The 12,437-nt window shown below is 42.6% G+C and overlaps 1 protein-coding gene across 1 annotated transcript in view; it reads right to left on the bottom strand.

The window, feature by feature from the left end:
- Positions 1-12,437, bottom strand: part of LOC149787868 (succinate--CoA ligase [GDP-forming] subunit beta, mitochondrial-like) — a 63,506-nt gene that overhangs the window by 35,202 nt on the left and 15,867 nt on the right. The gene's annotated exons all lie outside the window — the stretch shown is intronic.

Below are 12,437 nucleotides of genomic sequence, written 5' to 3'. Positions count from 1 at the left end.
CGTCAAGGGGCCAAATCGACAATTGTCCGGACGTCATTTGGTTTAATTAATACCTTCTGCGCGCCGATCCCCAGCGTCGTCAGCGTCCGGTAAACACAGCGACGACCGCGTCGATGTCATCGCCCCCCCCTGCTGCTATGATCTTACAAACAGAGTGATCACTAACTCCTCCTCTTGTAGGTCAATTAGGTTATTTGACTGATCGGTAATTCTAAAATTAATTCTCGTTAAAAACCGATCATGGCATCGCATATAGACCGGATTAATCGGACTCTCAATGATCAAAAATCCCGGAGGGGCTGTTGGTGAAAACGAATAAAGGATATACCCCTGTTGAGCTTGATTTGATTGCTTGGTATCCACCTGGTAACTCCCTTCGATAACATCGCACACTAGATTAATCGCTATCACCGATGCAATATTTACGTTGTATGGAGCAATATGCCTACCACCATCTCCGTTATCGTATCTGAGGATAGTTGATGGGGGGGCGTCCGCGGGTGGATTCTTAGGCCATCCTAGTATGGTTCTTATTGAACTGTTATAAATATCAACCATATACCCCGGTGTGCTTATTTCAATCGTCGACGATAACGTCGGTTCATGAACCGTAATAGCGATTTTTGATTCTTTTCCTGTGATCGATTTTATCCTGCATTGAAATTCCTTATTGATTTGTTCTATTTGGTATGACCCAGTTGGTATTGTAACCTCCTCCCAGTCTGGGGTCCCATCGGGTTTATTTGTCCGTGCAAAAACCAGCGAGTTATTAGGTTGTTGTCCATTAAATGCGTCCGCTCGAATATTAGGCCAACTGTGATATATTCGCAATTTTGCCAGTGCTATTTCCTTTACTGGAACCGGCGATGGGAAGTTCACACTGAATTCGGGTTTCGTTGACGTTATCGATATCATATTTGTTTGTACCGGAGTGGTATTCTCCGCGATCCGCTGAAGTAATTGAGACCCTTCGGGGTTCAGCGACATTATTATTATTCGTTGTTTTTAGTGTCTAATTTCAACAACCAGGTGGTTCCGGCTTCCAGTTGAAAATCCTCGATTTTTGACATCGCGGAGCTATACAACTGGACCATCGTGGAGAATTCAACATCGGATATGAACAAATTATCAATCGATAACAAGATCAACCCGGATAATTTCGAGTACGCATCGGATACTATTTGATGTTTTACTGTATACTCGTCGAGTTTTTTCTGAAAATACGATGATATCTTTTTAGTGATTGCGTTGGCGACTCCAGCAATTGTTGTCATCGCGGAGATAGCGATTGGAACAGCGATCGGGGCTATCGTGGTCACCGTGGATAAAATAACACCGGCGCCAGCTACTATACCCGACACCGAGTACACAACCGCGTTGATGGTGGTTATTTTTCTGCGGTATTTTTTTATTTTTGCGCGGTATTGTTCGGAAAGCGTTTTCAAATTCGCGGAGAATTCTTTTGCGGTATCGAATCGATAATGATATGACGTCGGTGATACCTCTGATTCAATTACCCTGGTGGTCATTTTATTCTAAAAGAGCTAGTGTTTTTAATTACTTAGATTCGCTACAAATTCCACATACCATGTGATGTTTGCCTGGGCTAAATTTCCATCAACGGCATAAATTGTAAACTGTTCAGTTGCGTTCTTGTCTATAATTGTTGATATTGTATTGTTAAACCCGGATGAACTCGACGATAATATATTAAACTGCATCATTGAAACCAGTGTCAATCGATAAATGCCCTTAACAGTTGCGGTAGTATTTACTGTATTCTGTGTAGGAGTCCAATCGAATGATCCATGCCAAATTGTGTATACTGTGTTGATGATGTTCTCATGAGGAATTTTTATTTTTTCGAATTGCTCTGCTACTCTCGGTAGTCCGTCTTTAATCGCTTCAACATCAGTTCCGATTATTTCTATTCTCCGCAAATTCGCGTCTATATTATTCTTGTTTGCTGCAACCCTAGTAATGAGTATATCTATTTCCTGTATATGCGCGTCCACATTTTTTTTGTTCGCTGCAACCTTAGTAATGAGTGTATCTATTTCCCGTGTATGCGCGTCCACATCTTTTTTGTTCGCTGCAACCTTAGTAATGAGTGTATCTATTTCCCGTGTATGCGCGTCCACATCTTTTTTGTTCGCTGCAACCTTAGTAATGAGTGTATCTATTTCCCGTGTATGCGCGTCCACATCTTTTTTGTTCGCTGCAACATCAGTTTTGATTGTTTCTATTCTCCATTCATGCGCGTCTATATTATTCTTGTTCGCCACAATATCAGTTTTGATCGTTCCTATTCTCTGTTCATGCACGTCTATACCTTTTTTATTCGCTACAATATCAGTTTTGATCGTTTCTATTTCCCCTGTATGCGCGTCTATATTTCTTTTGTTCGCTGCAACATCAAGTTCGATTGTTTCTATTTCCCCTGTATGCGCGTCTATATTCCTTTTGTTCGATGCAACATCAGTTTTGATTGTTTTTATTTCCTGTCCATACACGTCTATATTTCTTTTGCTCGTTGCAACATCAGTTTTGATTGTTTTTATTTCCTGTCCATACACGTCTACACCCTTTTTGTTCGCTTCAATATCAGCTCTGATTGTCATTATGTCCTGTGTATGCGCGTCTATATTCCTTTTGTTCGCTACAATATCAGTTTTGATCGTTCCTATTTCCCCTGTATGCGAGTCTACATTATTTATGATCGTTGCAACATTAGCGCCGATTATTTCTATTTCCCGTTCATGCACGTCTACACTCCCTTTGTTCGCTGCAACATCAGTTTTGATTGTTTTTATTTCCTGTCCATACGCAGTGATATCATTTATAGTTGTTGTGATTTCATCCAGCTTGGTTTTTTTTTTACCAAAGAATTTATCAAAGTTGTCATCGATCCTGTTAACATTTTTTCGTAACGTGTAAAATTGGCCCGACAGCGTTGTAAACTCCGAAATAGTATTTTTTATTGTTGCAAGATTCATTCGGTTACCGTCGGGGTCCCGAAAAAACTAGCGGTAGTGAGTTGTATATCGGTGACAGATTTTTTCACCTCGGTGAGAGATTTTTTCACCTGCGCGTCAAGTTCGGTCACCGATCTATTCAACCTTATAAAACCGTCTTTGACTAATGTTATCGTCGACAGATGTTCACCCGGCTTGAGTCGTCCGTCGCTGGTATACAGCGCGATAGTGTCCTCGGCGGCATCACGCCGTCGTGTTAAAACGTCATCCAGCGACACATTACTGGATTTCAATTTACCCTGGCGGTCTTGAAATACAACTATTTCACCTGGGTCAACACTTGTTAAATTCAACGTATCAGCGATTTCATCCTCGATTAGTTTTTTTATGTCATCGGTGGCGGGCGTTTCCGTGGATCCTTTCAGCGCCGAAATAGGTCGTCCCCAAATATCAATCATCGTTATTGTAAAAAAAAACAGCGTTTCTAATTAACCCGCCGGGCCTCTACGACCCCACTAGTGTATTCGTTTACAACCACATGAGGTGGTTTTCGCGATGATGAAATCGCCGCGAGTACGTTCAATACTTCACGGCCGCATATCGGCGGGTCGCTTAACTGCTGTGTTGGCAGCGTGGAATAAAAAACCCGGGCTGAACACGTCCGGATATACCGCATAAACTCGTTCGGCGGGGCTAACCCGTATGAATCAAAATAGACGATCGCACGCGGATCAATCGCGTATGCAACCCAATGAGTTCCCGCTCCGGAGGACCCATCGAGGTTAATTATGCCGGTTTCAATATTCCTTGGTGCCGCCGGTAATTGATCCCTCATAAAAACACCTCTGAAGTTTTTTATCGCTAGCGCGTCTGCGGCGTCTATTAAATCAAAATTAGACATGGGAGTCATAGACTCCTGAGTCAATAAACGGTTCCCGGTAGTCTTAGACCCTTTCCCGAGTACCATGAATACGGGGTTCCCGGTAGTCTTAGACCCTTTCCGGCCACGGATCGTTTTTTTTTATAGCCTTTCCCGGTTGCCTTCTTCAATGCCATCCCCGCCGCGGTACCAACGGCTCCTAACGCAGTCGCCTTAGCCACTGCTGGGGCCGCCGCGGCAATCAATGCCGGAATCGCGGCTAACAACGGAAATATCCCACCGGTCTTTTCCATGTCCTTGATCGCTGCGGCCGAGAAATCTATTTGAACACCCTTTTTATTCTTCATCGCATTATTGAAATGTTTTATTTGACGCGCCGTCAACGATATCTTATGATTACCACCTGCCATCTGTGACGGCTTCAGCGTTATTGTGGTCCCGCATTGTTTAGCCGACTTTGATCGTAATTTCTTGACTTGACCATCAGTCAACTCTACACTGACGACACTATACGACATTTATTGTAAACGCGTTTGTGCTTTCAATTACATGTTTTCCACTGGTGCATCAATGATTCTCATTCGTCCACCAACACCTTCCAACAGCATTGATTTATCGCTGAGAATGACAGCAACCGCTCTGTAATTAACACCACCCGGGGCTATACGAGCTCGGAAGTGTATATCAACGACGGATTGTCTCGTTAAATCAAGATGTTCCAACGAAAAATAATAAATCGGATACAGCTTTTTAAAATCAAGTTGTGATATTTGCAAACCAGTGTCGACGTTTTGATCACGACCCATATATGACAGCAATCGATGGTACACACGTGCGATATGGTTGTCGCCGTAATTAAGCTGTATATCCTCGGATGGTTCCTGTTGTCCGTTTATTCTCAGCGAAACATCCCTGACTCCTAATTGATCAAATATCATATGGCTGTGTTCTTGATTACCCAATCGTCCCCTATTCTGTAGTGCTATAAATATATGACGCAGGGCTGAAACGCCTTGTTTTGATGCCAAGTGCCATGTAAACGTATCGGCGACGTTATCCTCTTTAGCATCAGTTGTTACCGCTAGCCAACTCAACAACGATTTCCCTCCCTGTTCCATAAATGATAACAATCGTGCTTCCGTGGTAACTGATGGAGTCAGCACCGGCATCCACAATGCCATTTTAGTTAAAACGACTTTACCGGCAGCGACGCCAGCAGCATGCCATATTGCATTGTTATCATCGCCCCTTCGCGTGAGCGCGATTGTATGCTTAGCCCCATAGATAACTTTTCTGACATTTCTGCAGAATCCAAATATGTGATGGAGTGGAATCACGCATGAAAACTGCCGGTGTGGTCTTTTTAGCATCGACATTCGTGCTGCGAATCCCATATTGTAATTATCGTTAAGACTTTTTATAACAGTGAAATCAGCGCCTGGTTTTGCTCTGCGATCTGGATTGGTTGCTTCAACCTGGTCAACTGTGGTATTTTCTTTTATTAGCACGTTAACGTACTGAAAATGGTCAGCATTATCGGTGGTGTCCTTCGCAAACATCATAGATGGGCCCACCGATCTCATGTAATCGTCCGAGTATCTCGCTAACCCAATTATCGTCGTTGCAACATCAACCTCGCGTTCTATTGATTCAATTTCTCGCCCGTCAATAAGATATCTGGTGCTCTCAAATAACGCCATGATACCGTTGTTGACGAAACCAACTCGAACACGATCGTCATCTGCGTATGGTGCATTATCGGCAGCATTTGTCACGAGTTCTCCCTCAATTTCGATAAACGCTTCACATGGCAGAAAGTATCTACTGGTATCTTGGACTTGAAGTTCAATTCGCGATCATAGGTCAGGTTGCGCTGCATAATAAGAATAAAATTGATAATCACGGACAGAATCATCCCTGCGCACTGGGGCATCCATATCAAACGCGGGATCAGCGGTTCGCGCAAACATTTTATTATTTATCATGTTGATGTTTTCAATTGCGATTTTCTTTGAATTCTGTTTAAGACCACTCTCCCCCTATTGTGTTCATGGGCGCGTTGGTGGATGACTGAGCCGCCAACGACTCTAGTTTTTCTTCCACGGCGTTATTTATTACTTTACTGACATTTGCAGGCATCACCGTCGTTGATGGCATCACTGGTGGTTTCTGTTTTTTTCTCCTCACCAACGACATTAGTTTGTCCTTTGCTGCAGAAAGCGCCTTTCCGGCAACGTCTCCATTAGCACTAATACCCTTATCACGAATAACATCAATCGCCTTCATTCCTAATTGTTTGGCTAACGGCGCTACTTTTGGAGCCATTCTTGTAAATAACCCCGCAATGGTGCTACCGAGACCATCTCCATAGTACGCGCGGTAAACAGGCAATCGCGAGTTTACCACGTAGACGAGTACTGGTTTATCGTGGTTGTAGTGTATGATCATCTTTATTATAAAAACACCGGTTTTTCAATTAGTGATTGTGATCACCATTGATTGATCACCCCCTTCCCACCGCCGTGTGGAAAACCGGAATAAATTTTATCAAAATTTCCTGGGGTTTTTGCCCTCGATAAAAATCCGGTTTTTTTCCGGTTTTTGGTCATTTTTGGTCATTTTTTGTTGCCTATAGTCGTTTTTTCTCGATTTTTCAGCAAAAACATCGATTTTCTCTAAATGATTTCCTGGGGTTTTTGCCCTCAAAAAATGGTCAAAAAATGGCAAAAAACGGTCAAAAAACGACCAAAAACGGTCAAAAAACGACCAAAAACAGCCAGAATTAACAAAAACGATAATTTTTTTAATCATCCACGAGTTCGTCTATGAGCGTTTGATACGCACTAACGTCCATGATACCGCCCGTAAATAACCGCTTGCAAATATCAGCGGCCTCATTGATTATTTCCGGAGAGTTATTTCCGGCTCGTTTTCCTCCGATTAGTACCTCTAGCCGTGATATATCACTGAGAACACTGTTAGGACAGGTAACGCCGTAGGCTTCTTTACCAACAGAGTATCCTTTTCCTTTTTTTAGTTTTACCCTTTTTTCAACTTTCTTGTGGAATGCGTCGTAATCGGGACCATCACCACGTAGTAATACATCTTTATGTTTACTCGCTAAATACACTGTTCTTGTCCAATCCTTTAACGACTTTATATTTTTCTCGTAACCGCTTTTGATATGCTCCTTATCTCGTGTTTTCTTAGCAAAATTGTTGGCAGCAAAATCAATTAATTCTTCCCTCCTGCTGCTGAGGTCTCTAATTTGATCTATTGTGGACTTTCTAAGCACATTACGGGGTATATTCCCCCTTTTCTCTTTTTCTTCCGGTGTTTCTTCCGGTGTTTCTTCCGGTATTTCTTCTTCTGGTTCTCTTGCGGTAGCACCTAGTTCTTCTTCGTCGGCCATTGTAACATAAGGTTCTTGTGGTTCGGTTATAGCGAGTGGTGGTGGCCTCCGTGTTGTAGCAGCCGCTATTTTTGCAGGGAGTGTTTCTAAAGACCTTTTTGTTTGTTCGGTCTGAGCCGCTATCTTTTCAAGCGCATCGAGGACGGGTACAGTTGCCGCCGTAACATCTTTGGTCGCTTTAGTTACCGGGGCAAAGAGTTGTTCGCTTCCAACAGTAAAATCGGTTTGTAGTTGCTGCCGCGTTTGAAGTTGTTCTCGGACCCTGTCTCGTAACGGTATGAACTTTCTAAGCTCTGCTAGCCGCTCTCTGGCTAGCCGAGTAGTGAGTGATTCACCTACCATTATTGCAATTGCGAAGCAATTTCTAATTTCTCGCCGGAGTTTTCGTCTATAATCCTTCTAATGTTTTTGATCTTACTAGAAATCTCCCGGCGTCGTTCATAAACACGTCCGAGTTTTTTTCGTATTATTTCAACGGCAGTGAATAGTCCAATGAATGCATTTGCGTCATTGTGGTACAAGTTTTCATTGATCGTATGTTGTAATCGTTTTATGAAAAAGTACTCGCGGGCCAGGGTAAAACGCCCCCGTTTCGATTGTTCGTTAATAATCTCATAATCGGATAATATTTTTTCACTGTCGAGACCATCAGATAATTCAATTCCTTGATTTTTTAATTTTGAAATCTCGGCTAATATATTATTGATGTCTTCGATATTCATTATTCTTATAGAACATCTTGTTTTTAAATAAAAAAAAATGAAACCCCGTGTATCGATCCTGAGGTGTTCAACAATACTGAATACTTTGTTTTCTTCCGGAATGGACAATTTATTGTCATGGCGACTTCGTCAGCGCCATGGGCGCCGGTGACTTCGTATCTATATATGAAAATCGAATTCTATGCCCGGTCTTTTTTGAGATTGCTGTTTGATATACTCGTTCTGCTACTTTTCGTATTGAGGCGATACAAATGTCAAAGTATCTACTGGCTTCATTCATCGACTGAAATATTTTTTCCTCGTGAGTTGTTGTATCAAATGACTTTACGGGTTTTGCTTTCTTTGGGTATTTACCGGTTTGGCCTTTTTTGGTATTTTGACTCTGCGAGACGGCTTGCAAGTTTATAAGAGAATTATCAGTCTTATTATTATTAATATGATCAATCACAAGTCCATTTTCGATTAATCCTTTGAATACCTCAAATACCGCCCTATGAACATGGTACTTCTTCTTTCCGGCACCAAACATCAGATACCCCTGATTACTTACGGTACCAACCGGCTTCTTCAGTTTGCGGTTTCTAACAATGCCGTCGCGAGATGCCTCGTAATTGACGAGCACAGGATGCGGCTGAAATTCTTGGTCCATTTGTATAATAATACTATTTGTCTAATTTATTATTTGGTTTAATTATAAATCTTTCAACGTAGTCTTGGGGGGTTTTGATGACGAAGTCGGCGGTGGGGTCAATGACGGCGTTTTTAATTCGCTTGTCGTAATAGCGTTTTAGTTCCCTGTATCGCTTTCCGCCACAATTGATACACAACTGCGATTTTCCTCTTACACCGACGTGACAAACCAAGCACGGGAGGGGGCCAAGAGAACCATTACGAACGCTTTGTAAATGATACCCGCAGAATTCACCTCTACATGATTTATTGCACGGGGTTATCGACCCAATCATCAACCATTTGCATTTATTCATTATACTATATTCTTTCATTTAAATACTTGTTTTAATTATATGGATGAGTTCGAGAGATTGGCAGCAATTAAGCCCTGGAAAAATATTAAGTTCAATCTCGATAGAGTCCTCAAGGACACACCAAAAGCGTTAATAAACGATAAAACCCTGTTGAGTAAAATACGCGATTGTATCAATGAATTCAAACGTGATGGTGCATCTCATAGTTGGTCAACATTTCGAATTGATGGCGTTGTTGATGCTACCATGAACGACAACCGCGCGGCAACGATAATATCACAACTTGACGGTAAAAGGTATTTCTTCAGAGTAAAATTCATTGTCCGGGTGGAATCAGGCGATTGGATCATACGTGATAAATTTGAACCAGTTCTCAGCGACAAGAAAACAGTCACTGTCAGCCGCGACTCCAAGCCGGGGTTGTTAACCGGAATTGACAGACCATACTATGAACGAGCGTATCCTGAAACAGCAGTTGTTTATGGAATATACCCGTTAAATAAGAAACCTGATATCGGAAAACTGAAACCGATGAAACAGTCAACGGGGATAAATTGTGTAGCAGAACGAATAATAGAGCATTTTACAAATGCATGTCGAGGAAACAAATTGACTGATTTACGACGTAGCAAAATCAACCAGTGGGAACTAACCGTAAAAGAGCGTGGAGCGACCATCAGCGACATAGCGAGATTAGAAACATCGCTGAGATTTCCAATAACCGTTACAACGATAACCGGTGAAGTATTATACGAATCAAAGTACAAATCAAATGGGGCCCCAATCAAAATTATTGATCATAACGAACACGCATGGACGCCCGCGATCACAGTGTTTCCACGGGATAGAACGGTAAAGTATATCCCGGGGGAATTTATACAAGATGGTTTTCTCGCGGAGAGGAAACTATTTGATGCTATCGCTTATTTGTGTAAAAACGACCCTGTATCAGTGTGGTTACTTCGCAGCGCTGATACCTTTGATCAGTTTGTAAGACCAAACGGTGAATTATATCGCACTGAAGCATTTCACAACAGGATGAAAAAAACCGCCATAGAATTTGAGGAGCATGATGAACAACTGCTAACAAATTGTTTTACGATTCCATCGGTTGTAGCTCATGTTGCAGCAAGGAAAAATGCGTGGAGTCCAACGCGCAAGGAATTTCTACCGGATGTACAATCCAGTTGTTTGGAATACTATCATGGTGGACTATGGAACACTAAATACAACCGCGACGCTATGATTTCCGTTGATATGGTTGCCTGTTATCCAGCGAGTTTTCTCGGGTATGGATCCGCCGCTGAGTATTTCAAACGATTTGGACACCCCAGACATGAAATGACTCGTGTTGCTATTAATGGACCACTGCCTGATTTTGATTTAACCGGATTCGCTCGCATAGTATCATTTGAGTTCGGGGCAGGACTTCATCGCTGTTGCTATATTTGGATCGGTAGACACATGGCTGAAAAGAAGTGGTTGCCAATAGCGCTGCTACGGTATATGATTGATTGTAAAATGCTAGTTTCGTTGATTGTCAGTGACGCGATTATATCATATCGGGCGCAGACTGAAGTCTGGTTACCAGAACCAGAGCGTCTAGATAGCATAATTGACGAATCCAGAAAACACATCGATGCCGACGAGGAATATATCGTCGAATGGTCCAAAAAGATATTCAACCAACGAAACCGCGAGGCAAAAGATCTCGGTAGAAGAATAATCGGTAAGTTCACACAAGGTGGAAAAAACTGCGACTACAAACGATATTGCTCACGGCTGATTATAGATGACACAGAATATGATTTCGTAATCAAGGACGCAGTGGCGAAAAATAGATACGTGAACTGCGAAACAGCTTTCTTGTCCAATGGAACAAAGTTGGGTACAGTTGTTACCTACAGCGATGGAGACAGCCCGGCATACCCGCATTTGAGGGCGTCTATGCTGGGTTACGCCGCTATCAATTTATTCTCGATGATAAATAGATTCCCCGACACCGCGGTTAGAGTAGCCGTTGATTCGTTTTATGTTGACGTAGCGTATAAGGAAAACGTAGCCGAGTTTACTAGTCCGGACGAGAGTTGGGGTACATGGAGAATTAAAAATGAAATACGACGCGATTATTCCCCGTCAGCAGATGTCACCGTTGAGAACAATTACCTACGCGGCGATAAATTGTCAGAATGGTCTAATGCACCACCGTGTTCTGATCCAATTTGTAGACACAAGACGGTTTATTTAAGCAGCTGTGGCGGGTCAGGAAAGACGACTCGGGCAATTGAATTATTTCGAACGCGGGCAAGTATAATCGTGCTTACACCGACCCATAGACTAGCGCGAGAGATAAAACAACGAAATGTTGACGCCGTTACTTATCACAGCTTTTTTCGATACAGCGGCGGTGAGTGGACTCCTGATCGAATGGGGGAAAAATTTATTCCTGGGGTTATCATTTGGGATGAGATATGTACTGTTTCGTTAGATACTTTACGAATGTTTCTTGATTGGTTGCTGCTCACGAATACAGCGGTAATCATGTGTGGGGATCATGGCCAACCACCACCATTTGTCGGCGAGGGTCCACATGATTGGTTAAGGGGTTTTGTGGACTATTATGAAGAAACCGATACTGATTACCGAGCACTTGATGAACAACTGCGCGGGGTTAAAAAATTAATCAGATTACAGCCGGATAGAATTCAGTGTGAAATAATTCGCGAGGTGATTCCGGAAACGCCGTTAAATGAATTCTGGGAAACATGGAGACCAAACGATTTGATTGTAGCGAGTAGAAAGATAGTCAGAGACACACTTCAGCGGAAGTTGTTTACGTTGCATAAGGAAAAGTTTCCAACGCGTCCAGTGCCGTTATGTTATAGACCCGCGGATACACGGCGGCAGAACATTGAAGTTGAAATTCCAGGCCGGACAGAAAAACAAATTCTCGTGCTGAATGATATCATGCTCGTTGATATCAGCGTCGTCGAGGACGCGCTACGTGCTGATAAATCCCCGTGGACGCTAGGATACGCAACAACAATACATTCCTCGCAGGGACTAACCATCACGGACACAATTGTTTGGATTGTTGATAATCGCATCGAATGGTCGAATCTAGTCTATCTTGCAGTGTCCCGAGTACGGAGGATAAATCAGCTTCGAAGAATTGTTATTGACGAAGCCAGTGACAACGATGACATCATCGATGCAAGTGTCATTGATAGAAAACTCTCGGGTTACCGCCAACAGGATAAAAAAAAACAACGGCGTTTTGATATTGATGCCGAATTAATAATTGCGTTACGACAACAACAGAATAATCACTGCGCGAGTTGCAATTGTATAATGAGTTGGCGTTATTCGGATAAAGACGCTCGCCAATTTACCGTGGACAGGATCGATAACAGTCTCGGTCATGTCAAAAACAATGTGAGGTTGACCTGTCTTGAGTGCAAT

The sequence above is a fragment of the Sinohyriopsis cumingii genome, chromosome 11 (genome assembly GCF_028554795.1).
Source record: "Sinohyriopsis cumingii isolate HCF-2022 chromosome 11, ASM2855479v2, whole genome shotgun sequence".
Lineage (NCBI taxonomy): Eukaryota > Metazoa > Mollusca > Bivalvia > Unionida > Unionidae > Sinohyriopsis > Sinohyriopsis cumingii.
The sequence above is the reverse complement of the archived record's forward strand: the minus strand, read 5'-3'. Positions and strand labels throughout refer to the sequence as shown.